Source organism: Akebia trifoliata, chromosome 15 (genome assembly GCF_017979445.1).
Source record: "Akebia trifoliata isolate Shusen 1 chromosome 15, ASM1797944v1, whole genome shotgun sequence".
NCBI classification, from domain to species: Eukaryota; Viridiplantae; Streptophyta; class Magnoliopsida; order Ranunculales; family Lardizabalaceae; genus Akebia; species Akebia trifoliata.
The window spans coordinates 13,916,254-13,929,845 of record NC_141389.1 but is presented as its reverse complement, the minus strand read 5'-3'; positions in this window follow the sequence as shown (position 1 = coordinate 13,929,845).

Sequence of the window (13,592 nt, the reverse complement as noted above, 5' to 3'; positions counted from 1 at the left end):
GAATTAATAAGATTGCTTAAGTTCCTATAAATCTAAGCCCGAGAAACGTGACTTAGTAAGTTCGAATCCGAGAAATGAGACTCTAACTTTTTTTTAATTATAGAATGAATTAATAGGATTGTTTAAGTTCCTATAAATTCAAGTTCGAGAAACATGGCATAGTGAGTTCGAGATTGAGAAACGAGACTCTAACTTTATTTGAATCATAGAATGAATTAATATGATTGTTGAAGTTCCTATAAATCTAAGCCCGAGAAATATGGCTTAGTAAGTTCGAGTCCGAGAAACGAGACTCCAATTTTTTGAATCATAGAATGAGTAGGTTTTTTGAAGTTCCTACAAATCTAAGTTCGAGTCCAAGAAATGAGACTCCAACTTTTTGAATCATAAAATGAGTAGGCTTTTTGAAGTGCATATAAACCTAAGTTTGAGTCCGAGAAACAAGACTCTAACTTTTTGAATCATAGAATGAGTAGGCCTGATGAGCTCAGATACCGAATTCCTAATGACACTCTATGAATATTGATCTAATATTTGTGGTATCAATCAATTTTCTAAAATACAACGGATCTGTATCTCATACGGATCTAATACTATGCTCTGATACCATCGTGGCGTCCTGCTAAACGCTAACACAAATCCCCATGTCAGATCTCGAGATAATAGGTGGCACCTCGAAATTTCGGCATGGTCTCCTCTGTTTATGTTAACATTCCAAGGCGTATAACCTACACCTGATAAACGACATACAATCATGTATATATACACATAAAATAGAATACTAGCAGAAGCTTATATACATCTAATATCGTACGATAAATCAGAGTGCGGAAGAAGGAATTAATATACAAAATTATACAAAACTCCTCACTCTAACAAAAGTCCTAATGCTTGTACAAAATCCATAAGACTACCTGGATGAACTGACACCACTAGGAGAGTATAGCCTCAGTAGTCACTTGGTTATGGACTTTTGTCTTTTATCTGACCTACCAGATAGTCCTCACTCGTGTTCTACACCTGCTTCACCAAGTTCCAGATCTGAAACTAAAAAATGGAGAAGGAAAGGGTAAGTAACAATGGTTATCCAATAAGGAAGAAAATAATTTCTACCAATAATCTCTCCTAACATGAACGAATAAACATACTAAATCATTAAAATATACAAAATTTTAAAGAAGAAACTAAGATTAACTGGTACATATAGCCAAGGATGAGCAACTAAACATTTTAAAACTCACATTACATCGATCATCATTACTCACTATAACATTCTCTATTTATATAAATCTAATTGATCAAATGGAAACATTAAGCATGAATTTCATTTTATATATCAAAATAAGCAACAGATACATAATACACAATGGTGGAGTATTGGAATCAGAAAGTTGGGATTCACGACTAGATCACTCCCAGTCGGGACATGATGTTACAATTCTTCTCTGACTTTTAATTCCTGATTTTGTGGCTGGTCGCTGTTTACCATGCTTGGTTGACCATTTATCCGGCTCAGGTTGACCGTTTGACGTGACCGTAAGCAATGGGTCTCTTTTCGATGTGTCAGAACGTTCGACTACTATAGATTGTTAGTGATCACTGACGAATCATCTTCGTCTATGCCTATCAGGCGTGCATGTAATTTTCAAATATACAAACCATTCCTATACGACCACCTTTACATTACAAGTTCACTGGTAAAGATAGAGAGGAATAACCCGGATTCCAGTTGTGACTCTATTCTCATACGCGTCCCATACCACGTATGAGCTTGGTGGTCCCTACCGTACATCTCAGGATAGTACACCACTCCGGATGATATGACGCACTATCCCTTTAAGCATTCACAGACTCTTTAACAACTCACAAAATAGCTACATATATATTACTTTCATTTGAAAACAAAAGAGAAATTAACAATACAAGGTTGAGAATGGATATCTAGTTTCCTACCATGCAAGTCTGGCCACCTGGCCTAAATTAAATAACATAACGAAAAGGTAAATAGCGCCTCGCGCTAACAGAAATTTAAATAAACATACAACCAACAATATTATCCTTGGATATCTATTCACCAACTTACACATAACACAACAACGTAAAATGCAGACATCAGCCCTCGGGTGTGACTCTGACATTTTACCATTGCATACCCTTTTTCCGATTTTTATAATTTTCAATCTCTTTAATAAAATATCCATTTTCTGATATTCATCAACTTAATATGAGTTCATTGAATATTAAATCACATTTTTCAATTATAGAATTTATTTTTTTTTATCAATAATATTGAAAAAGAATACAAAATTTTATATGAAAACGGGGTCCGAACTGTGCACCAGACCCAATTTATGAAAATAACCCGTTAAAATACCCTACCCACATATAATTTGTTAAAAATACAATTAAACATATCAAACATGCAATTTCTTGTGTGAATTTTTTAAATAACAAAATAATTCTATATTTTAGAAATACATCTAAATTTTTTCGTTAAAATCCTAAATGCAATTTTTACAATCTACAATTATTAATAGAAATTGAGAGTTCCTTACAATCTATAGGCGAAAGGATCGAAGCATGTGCACGAAAATCGAGACGATTGGTATGGAAATAGAGACGGACAGAACTTCGAAGCTACTAATTTTTGAAACCGACCTGGTGATTTCGAAGATCTCAATGTAGTCGTCATTTCTCCCTTCTGTGATGGAGGACGGTTTGACCCCGAAACGGATGAAATTCGAGGTCAAAGTTACGAAATCTTCGTATAAAAATACAACTGATTTTTGATGATACGGGGTGAAAAAGACAAGAAAACGGAAGGAATTTGGGTGGATTTTGTAGAGAACGAAGCTGCGGATGTTTCTCCCTTCTGCGTCGGACATCGATGGTGAACGGATCGCAACAAATTGGCATTAGAAGATCAGGAGAAAAACAAATTTTTTTTAGAAAAACGTGGCTGGTTTTTTAGCGTGTTGGGGAAGATGAATAGTGAAAAGAAAGTAAAAAAATTATTTATATAAGGTATCGGGACGAAATTGGTATTTTGACTATTGTTTCGATCAACGATGACTTGACCATCTGGACTCCAAAAATGACGAATGAATATTCTATTTCACTTAATTTTTCGTTCCAGATCTAATGGTGTAGTCAATTTCTATAAATTTTATCTCTAACAAAAATTTACATTTTTAGCCTAAGGTGACCCCTAAAATTGATGTCGTTTTTATTTTTGACGATAATTTGACTTTCTGGTCTCCAAAAATGACATATAAATAGTCCATCTTCAATAATTTTTCGTTACAAATTCATAGTGTAATCTAATCTTAATAATTCTTACTCTAGTAAAAATTTACTATTTTGGCCTGGTCCGACTCGGTAATCGATGATTTTGTAACTTTTTTATTCGGACTCGCATTTGAGCATACTTACAGGCTAAGTATGTTTTTCGATCATTTTGAATCCAATGGTGAGGTCAAATTCTATTAAAAATGATTAGAAACATCCTAAAGTTTTACCCCTAAGTCCCACTTTCAAGATTTTCTTAAAATTCCACTATTTAGATTTTTACTCGAGATACAAATTGAAAATTTGGGGTTTTACAGAAGAACTTCATAATGCGTTGAGGCAATAAATGATGGCTCATAATTTTGTTATGACCTTCATCAAGAATGACTCAATTCAGATAACTATGAAGCAAAAAGTAGATGGGTATCCATGGAGGTTACATGAATCAAGGGTTCGAGTTATTCCAAAGTTCATAATAAAGACAATAACAAATCGACATACATATGGGGGTGGAATTGCTTCTAAGATGGGTCACCCTAATGCAAGCAAGAAATTAGTCTGAAAGTTGGTTATAAACTAATTGAAATGCAGTCCACAATATATAGCATGTGGCATGTTCAAGGACATAAGGAAACATAATCATTTCCGTCTTCAGTACATAAAATGTTTGAGTACAAAGGAGATTGTAATGAATGAATTGCATGAAAATTAGAAGAAGGCATATAAATTTACCTTGGTCTGTGAAAATGTACAAGAGATAAACCTTGAGAGCATTGCAATGTATGAGACCGGTTCGAAGGTCAATTTCTTCAATGTTTTGTATCATTCCATGCTAGTAAGATTGGTTTTGATAACTACTGTTAGTTACTCATCTTCTTGAATGGAATCTACTTGACCTGTAAAGCCAATAGATGTTTACTAGTTGTTACTATTATTGATGGCAGTAATCATATATTTTCAATTTCTTTTGTAGTTGTGGGAAATGAGAACAACGACAGTTGGACATGGTTTTTCATGTAATTAAACTTCGTGGTGTCTGAGTCATGAAGATATTGAATCAGACTGTGATAAGGGTTTAAATAATGCAATTTCAAATGTACTCCCAAATGCATTTCATGCTTATTGCGTACGACACCTAGAGCATAATTTGAAAGATCATCTTAGGGAGTCAATACTGACTCCTGTAAAAGCTGATATTGCATGTTCAGTATGGCCCTTTGCTTATGTATCAGACATGAATACTTACATGGATAACCTCAACAATGGTGGATGGTATTGTTTCAAAGTTACGGTTAAGATGTGTCCCAATTGTACCAACCCACCTCGAAGAGAGCTCACAAAAGTGTGTTTCAAATCAAATTACCAATAAAAGGGCCCAATTTCTCCAAAAATACCACTTCCTTCAAAGTAAAATCCCTAAGGCCTTCAATTGACCCATGGACCCACAATAAAATGCAAAGCTCATTTACCCTCGAAGCCAATTACATACCTCTCCAAACCCCATTTCTTGTTCCCAACTCAAAGTGCAACCACTCAAACCCCACTATCCAAACCCGATTTCCTTACCCCTAATCTTCTTTAACCAATCCCCCAAATCAATTTTCTTATCCAATTTCTAGCTTAAATCTAGTCCAAATTCTACCTTAATCCCAATTCCAAAACCTTAAATACCCAAATAATTCATTTCTAAAATTCATTTAAGGCCTTATGTAATGCCCCGAGTTTTTAACTCGTATCTCGAGAAAATCTGATAATGAAAATTTTGAAAAAATTCTAAAAGAAAAACTTAGAGTAAAATACTCAAATTTTGTTATGTTCACTTTCAAGGAAAATTCTTTTCACCATTGGATTCAAAAAATTTGAAATAAATACTTTAGCCTGTAAGCAAGCTCGAATTCAAGTTCAAATGAAAAAGTTATGAAATCCTCGAATTTCGTGTTAAATGAGATCCAAAATAGTAAAATTTCGTTAGAACGAGAATTAGAAAAATTCAACATTACCATTAGGTCTGTAACGAAAAATTATTCGAAATAGAACATTCATTCGTCGAATTTCGAGTCCGGGAAGCCAAGATATAGTCGACTATCAAAATAAATAAAAAATTACAAGGATACCCTCAGCCTTGTTATAGAAGAAAACTGAGTTTCTTTTTAAGTCATTCTTTTATTCTCCAAAAACCCAAACACTAGCCCACTATCAACCCAAGGGTTTCGACTCATTATCTTTAAGAACTGTTGAGAATAAGGTCGAGTTGAACCTCGATGAAGAAGGCAAAGTTGTCTGCTATGACGAGAGCTACAACCTCAACATTTTTATTTGTCCATTTTCATTCATCTTTCCCATCCTCTATAAAAAAAAATTAGCCGTGTACTTCAAGTAAACCTCAACACACTCCATCCGAAGGCTTCATCAAGTTAGGAGTTAAATCTATATTTCATTATAGAAGAGAAGGAGAGCGTCGTCGTTGAATGCTTTGCAAAATTTTACACCCAACTTAGCCCAACCTCAACTCTCGTGCCATCCAACCTTGAGTTTTATGCTAGTTCATCACCTTTGGCATCCATGAATTTTGATAGCAAACTTTCACTTCCTATTGGTAATCATAGTTTTCGAATATGTATTTAGAAATATTTAGAAATATCATAGTTTTCGAATATGTGTTTAGAAATATCTATCGAAAATGTGTTGTAGTTATAAATCATAGAAATCATTTGTTTGATTTTAAATTTATGTTGGAATTAGAGATTTGATGTGTTTTTAACAAGTTTTAACAACAAATTTGTGGGTAGGTCGAAAAAGCAAAAGTTAGAGCAACCTGAAACTTGTTGACAGTGCCGCCATCAAGAGCTAATGGTGCCGTCATCAGCCACCATCAGACCCAAAAACTTGCCCAAACAGATTTCTAAGTTTTGCTCTACTTTTCCCACACCTTATACATTATTTATTACCCTTTATTTTATTAAAAACATTTAAGTAAATGTTCTATTTACTTTAAGTCTGTAATGAAATTAAGATTTTAACCCCCATTTCGAAACAATAGGAATGGCTTTAAGATCCAAATCTCAAAGGATCAAATCCGAATTTTGGTTTTAAGAACAAAATGTAAATTTCGACATTTTCAACAAATTTTCAAAAGTTAATATTTTTCACAAATAGAATATAATACATATAGCGACGGATATTAAGAACCGATGCAATAAGTCAATTTTTAACAAATAAAATATAATACATATAACAGCGGATATTATATCCATTGTAATAGGTCAGTTTAAAAAAAATAAAATATAACAATTATGACGACATATATTAATATCCGCTGCAAAAGAATATTTAAAAAAAAAAAGTAAATAACACATATAGCGGTGGATATTAATATCTGCTGCAATAGGTCACTTTTTTTAATACATACATATAGATATATATATATATATATATATATATATATATATATATATATATATATATATATATATAATATATATATATATATATATATATTACATTTAACCTATGTCCTCCAACCTGCATACATTAAAAATAAAAATACAATAAACAACACCACTGCACTTGCCACTGCCACCAAAATCTACCAAAAATTCAATTCAATTCGCCTAAGCTAGAGCAGCAATCTAGAAGTGGCTTATGAGAAAATGATTAACACTGCTTGACTATAAACAAATATATAATAGAAGCTGGAACACTAAGAACACTAAGAATTCGTAACCTTTATCAGTATTATTTTGCACAGCTTCGGGTGCTGGTGATACTCAAAGTTTATGAAAATATTCTAGTAGTAATAATGAAAAAAATAAAATTTGAGTCATCATTCCAACATAAAGGAAATGACACATCAGGTAAAAGAAACTGAACAAGCATAAAATGATGAAACTTCAAATGAGTGATGCAGGTGATGAATAAGAACTTGGTATGTCAAACTAGGCAATATTATAGAGGGATAATTAATATTTATAAAAAAATATGCATCGGCAAAAATGATAAATAAATGCACATTTGATCTATGAATATAGAACTGTATTATGAATATTAGAATTTCAACTGCCACTGATGAAATTGAACAATTGATAATCCAAACATCATTGAATATAAGAAACCAACCTGATAACGTGTTGCGCAAGTGAGAAGTTTGACAATAGCAATAAATAAATCTTCATTTCTTGGTGTTTCCTCACATAATATGTCATAAATAGAGTACTTTAAATCTAAAATCTGAAAAACAACTAGTTGACATGAAATTAAATCAGAAATAGTTGGTTAAGACAACGATATTTACACACTCAAGATGATGGAATAAGTTCAAATATGATGCTATACCTGCATCTCATCTAAAACAAGGCATACATCACCAAACAAATATGGTTGTCCATTTCTACAATGATGCAGAGCATAGAAAGAACTTTAGGAGCACCAACTTGTATTGCCTACATACACAACTCACATACCAACAAAATCAACATTTATAACGACATGAAATATGTATTCACCCCCTATCAAAAAAAGCTTCAAAGGTTCATTGACTATCGGTTCAATACGATAGGTTTTTGGATAAATGATGAGTGTCTCCAAACACTCATTATACACACATTTTTCGAATATTTATCTTGATTTTTATACCTATTTTTTCATATTAAAGTAATAATCATGATAAGTCTCAAAACACCATGTTGCATGTTAATTAGGCTTAAATATATATAAATAAATTTATTTACTAGGTAAATCTAATTACGTGTGTTTCTTGTGTAGAAAATCAATAATTTGGAATCAAAATCTCAAGGCAAAAGCATTTGGGCCCACTTTGGAATGCCCTAATCCTTAACTCACATTCTCCTCTTTTGTCTTTTTGTGCAAAGAAAAGTATAGGCTACTTTTAGACTCTTCTACACACATTTTTCTCTATAAATAGAGCCTCAAACTTTAGAGAAAGGGTCCCATCTTGGTTCTCTTATCCAAGACTCCTTTAATCTAAGGCTCTTAGCCTATTCTCTTATTTTTTATATTTTCATTTTCTAGTTATTTTCTTTTGGTTAAATACTCTTGTAAGAAGTAGAAGAAGAAGAAGTTGTAAGTTTCTCCATAAAATGAAGAAAAGTCAATCAAGTAAAACTAAAGTCAAAATCTTAAAGTCAATTAAGTAAGACTAAAGTCAAAATCTTAAAGTCAATCAAGTAAGACTAAAAGTCAAAATCTTAAAGTCAATCAAGTGAGATTAAAAGTTAAAACTCTAATAGAATTCTAATTAAACATTAATTCTATTTTAAACAATTCTAATTAAACTATAACTCTACCTAAAACAATTATAATTAAGTTATAATTCTATTTAAAATAATTCTAATTAAACATTAACTCTATTTAAAACAATTCTAATTAAATACTAACTCAATCAAAATAAGTACTTAAAAAATCTATAAATAAGGGTCCCTACAACCTATTTTCGTATAAAAAAATAAATCCTAAGAAAAGTAGGTCAAAAAGCTTCCCTAGCCTCCCATACACCCTAATTTTGAAGTCCCAACTCCTTACCTAACATTCATGCCCTAACTTTAGCTCAAAAAATACCTAGAAATCCTTCAAAAGCACCCATAAATCCATAAATAAATTAGAAATATTTAAATCTAAGAAGGAGATACTTCGTCTTGGAGGTCTGAAGCGAATATGGTGAAAGAACGAAGTGAGGAGTACTATACAAGGAGCTGTTCTATCAGATTTGAGATAACAAAACCGTTACGTTACAAAGGTAAATATTTTTATTTTTTTATTTTTATTATTTAGGTCTTTTTTCAATGTAATCATTTTTGGGAATTAGTAGAGACCGACGTTTGCCGGGCAGGGTTGGTGCCTAACCTTCCAACCCCATAATGTGATCCCCGGACTCAGTATTTTTTTTAGTAGATTAGTTATACTTTTTATCCGTTTCGAGTCGATGTTTGGTTCCTAGACCATAATAACTAGGTGGCGACTCCCAAACCTCAAAGTCAAAAGTGGATCCGTACACCCCGCGGATTGAGGGCGCTTTCACTATGTTAAAAAGATTTTATAAAAAGAAGAAAAGTTTATGGTTTTATATAGGAGGCATACCACTAGATTACAAATTTGCCAACGAACATAAGACCCAACAAATTGCCAATATATGTCTTCTTACATCAGTGGATAATTAAAGTGGTCACAAAGTCAAACATATATATATATGGGTCGGGTTCCGTGTACACACATATCTACTCATATCCGCACAAACGATCTCAGTCGTTGAAATCTATTTTTCGTTTAAGTTATAAATTTATATGTTTTTTATTCCACCCTCCTTTAAAAAGATTTTATTTAATTTCACATCCCTCCATCACTTAAAACCCAAAACAAAATAGAGACTTTGTCTCAATCTTGTTGCTCTGCTCTTCTTCTTCCCTCACCTCTTTTTATATTCTCGATTTTTTGCGATTTTGATCGATTCGATCTAGTCAAAAGGCTAGTAAAGGTGAAGTTCATGTGATCGAATCGATCTTGGGATGACATACTCCTGTGTTGGAGTTTGGCAACATGATCGTGTTGAGATCATAATGAACGATCAAGGAAACAAGATTACTCCTTCGTATATTGCCTTTACTTGGAGCATTTGATTGGAGATGCAGTGAAGAATCAAGTCGCGATGAACCCGATCAACACCATTTTTTATGGAAAGCGATTGATTGGCTAGAGGTTCAGTGATGCCCCTGTCCAAGGTGACATGACGCTCTGGCCTTTCAAGGTCATTCTAGGCCTAGGTGATAAGCCCATGATTGTGGTCAACTACAAGGGTGAGGAGAAGCAATTTGCAGCTGAGGAGATTTCCTCCATGGTTCTCCTTAAGATGCGCGAGATTGCTGAGGCCTATCTTGGTTCAACTATCAAAAATGTTGTGGTCACTGTCCCTACTTACTTCAATGATTCCCAACGTCAAGATGAGAAAAATGTTATCATCTTTGACCTAGGTGGTGGTACCTTCGATGTTTCCATCCTCACAATTGAAGATGGAATCTTTGAGGTGAAAGCCACTACTGAAGATACCCATTTTGGAGGTGAGGACTTTGACAACTGAAAGGGAAACCACTTTGTGCAAGAGTTTAAAACGAAGTTGAAAGAAGAGCCTGTCTTCGTTTTCATCTTCGTCTTCGTCTTTTTCTCTCAATAGAGATAAGAGAAAAGAGGAAGAAAGTATAATGGGGAGGTAAAAATAATTAAATAAATTCATTTCTTAATAAACGATTTTAACTTTATAATAGATCTGAACCGTAGAACTACGTTTAATCCAACGGGCTACATGAGTTGTAGAGATATAAGTCGATATGTTTGTATATCGAACGCCACCCTATATATATATTGCTAAATAAGCCAATGAATTAAATAATTATAAAGAACAATTACAAATAGAGTCAAACATTTTTGGTCTTAATAATTTAATATTTCTTTTTGTATTTAAATACATAGGCACAAAGAGGTTTCTTATTATTAAGAAACCCATCAACTCACTAAACATGCATTGCTTGGCTAGGTTTCTTATTATTAAGAAATCCTTTAGATTTGCCACATGTTGTTAATAAAGCTAAGATTGGGGATGAAATGGGTCTCACTAATTTCATATTTCTGAATTTATGACATTATTGGTATGACGCTATGATATTTGGACATTAATTCATTGCTTGTTTTGAAAAGAATATTAAGAAAAATGATACAAGTACGTAATGGTATTACAACGTTGACATTGTGGTCTTAAAAGTCCTCTCCAAAAAAAATATGGGTTTAACTAGACAATTCTTGTAATGGCTGAAACCTTTGGAGATTAGGGTTGAAATATATTCATCAAGAGGAACATCAACTAACTTCAGTTGTGAAGAAAACCAGAGGCATGGATGTTTGCATATACAACGAAGGTGAGATAATAAAATGCTTGAAACACAGAAACCTCAAAAAGGAAGAATTTCCTTCGTACATTAGCTAAGAAATTCATCACGATTCCTCAAAATAAGGAGAAATTATTGAAAAACTAATCATTACGAAGAAAAGGATTAGAGAAAGGAAGGTAAAAACACCTTTGTAAGAACGCCGAATGAGCTCTTACTCGCCTTGAAGATTGTAAACGGAGAAAGAGGGTTTAAAGTTCAAGGGTTCATATGCGAAGGAGACGAGAACGAGAGTTTGGTTGAGAGGAGAGGTGAAAGATGCTCTAATTTTTAGGACTTTTAGACATAGAGGAACAGATAATGAAAAGAGAAGATGAAAGAGACGAAAGGAGAAGATGAACGAGGGTTTCATTAGTGTTTTCACGAAAACCACCTCTACAATACGTCTCTTTGGAAGCGTTTCATTAAGAATCACCAATGCTTCCTTCTCTTTGGAGGCAATTCTCACAGATTGTCATTATTTTTGTCTCTTTGGAGTAGTTTTATTTAAAATTGCCCCCGACCTTACTCTTTTCGTGGCACTTCGCAAATTTACCGAAGAAAATCGTCGTTGATAGCCTCTGTGATTTGTAGTGAGAGAGAGAGAGAGTGAAAGAGATGAAAGAATGGGAATGGGGAGGAAAATGAGAGGAAAGAGGGAAAAGGATTTTCGCGGGCTAAGTCAAATTTTTTTTCCATAAGGTGTAGTATTTTTTACTGGCGAACTTTTTTTCTCACTGCCATTTGTAGATAAATCAAACGCGAAATTTTGTTGGGCTGTGCATGGGTCCCTATATTGATGGATAAAATGATCCCCTGAAAAAAAATGTACCATAGTGGGGTCCTTATAGTGGTAGATAAAATGATCAGCTGCAAAAAAATGTACCATACTATCTTATAGCGGCAGATAAAATGATTCGTTGCAAAAAATATACCATACTACGCTATGCATGGGTCCCTATAATAGCAGATAAAATGGTCCGTTGAAAAAATGTACCATACTGCAGCTGAAATAGTCATCCGCTGCTATAAATCGATGCTATAGATAAAAAATGTTGTAGTGTTTATTCATGTGTTGACACATGCAACCTTGCATAATATTGTCATTGAGCAAAGCGATCCTTTTTCTTTTACCATATATCAAAGAGCATACAAGGAAAGAAAATAAACAAATTCTCTTCTAAATATGTTAATAAGGTCCTGTACAAGCCATCAGTCACATATCATCATTTTTCTAACTTGATTAAGTCTCAAACTTAGCAGTTGCGTTTACTACACAGTTTACACGATCCTCTCTGAAGCAACAAAAACCAAGTCTTAGAGAAAGCTTTTCAGTCTTCTGGCCCAAGAAATTGGTGAAAACAAAAATTGTTGTTTGGGAAAGAAATGGTCATCGACCCAAGGAATCTAAAAAAAAATTTGTAAATTACTTTTTCGGATTGATGCTTGAGAAAATTTTCTTCCCATATGGGCTGGTACGAAGTGCAAGTACAAAGGGCTTGATGGCTTCCACCAAAGAAGCATGAATAGCCCCCTACATAACATAAAAACATATAACATAACAGATTATAAACAGGAAAACATGTAATAGTTAACTTGAATTACATGGGTTTAAGAAAAGTTCTATTTTGGAATGATCAAGGGCCGCTTGTACAACATAATTTCCATAGGGACCATTCAAAATTTGATCAAATCAGGAATTAGTTATCAGTTCATTAATGATCCGATGGTGGCATGCTTCACCCGCATATTTCATGTATTTCTTGACCACGTGGCTGCTAAATTTTTGCATGGACAAGTAAGTTACCATCTAGTTGGTTGAGCACATTGATTGTTGCCCATGCAAGCTCAAGTTCAAAGACAAATTGCACAACATAATTCCTACATGAAAGAACCCATATCAACAGAATTTTAGTTCTACTGAAAAAAAAAAATGAAAAAAAAAAGAAAAAAAAGAAAAGAAGATAAAGTTGCTATTGGCACCCGAACTTTTACTTATTACACCCCAATTTCTTAAATTACTTATCACACCCTAATTAAATATTAAAACATACCATTCAAACATTACAAAAGTTTGGTTCAAGTTATTCCTTTAACATTATAACACATTCAAACAACTTTTACAATTAGGATTAGGCCCATATAAAACCCTAAATCCAAAAAATAGAAATCTCAAAAAAATTTGAAAATGAGAGAGCTTCTATTGGCACCTCAACTTTAACTTATTAAAAAAAAAGATTCCAATGCTCCTGGAGTGTGAAGAATAGGTCCATTAAAATAACAGGAAACAAAAAAAGTACTCAAATTGATCTTAAGAAAGGTAAAGAGAGTTTGAAATGATCTTATAGATTAAGAGACGCCTCTGTTTCCCATCAA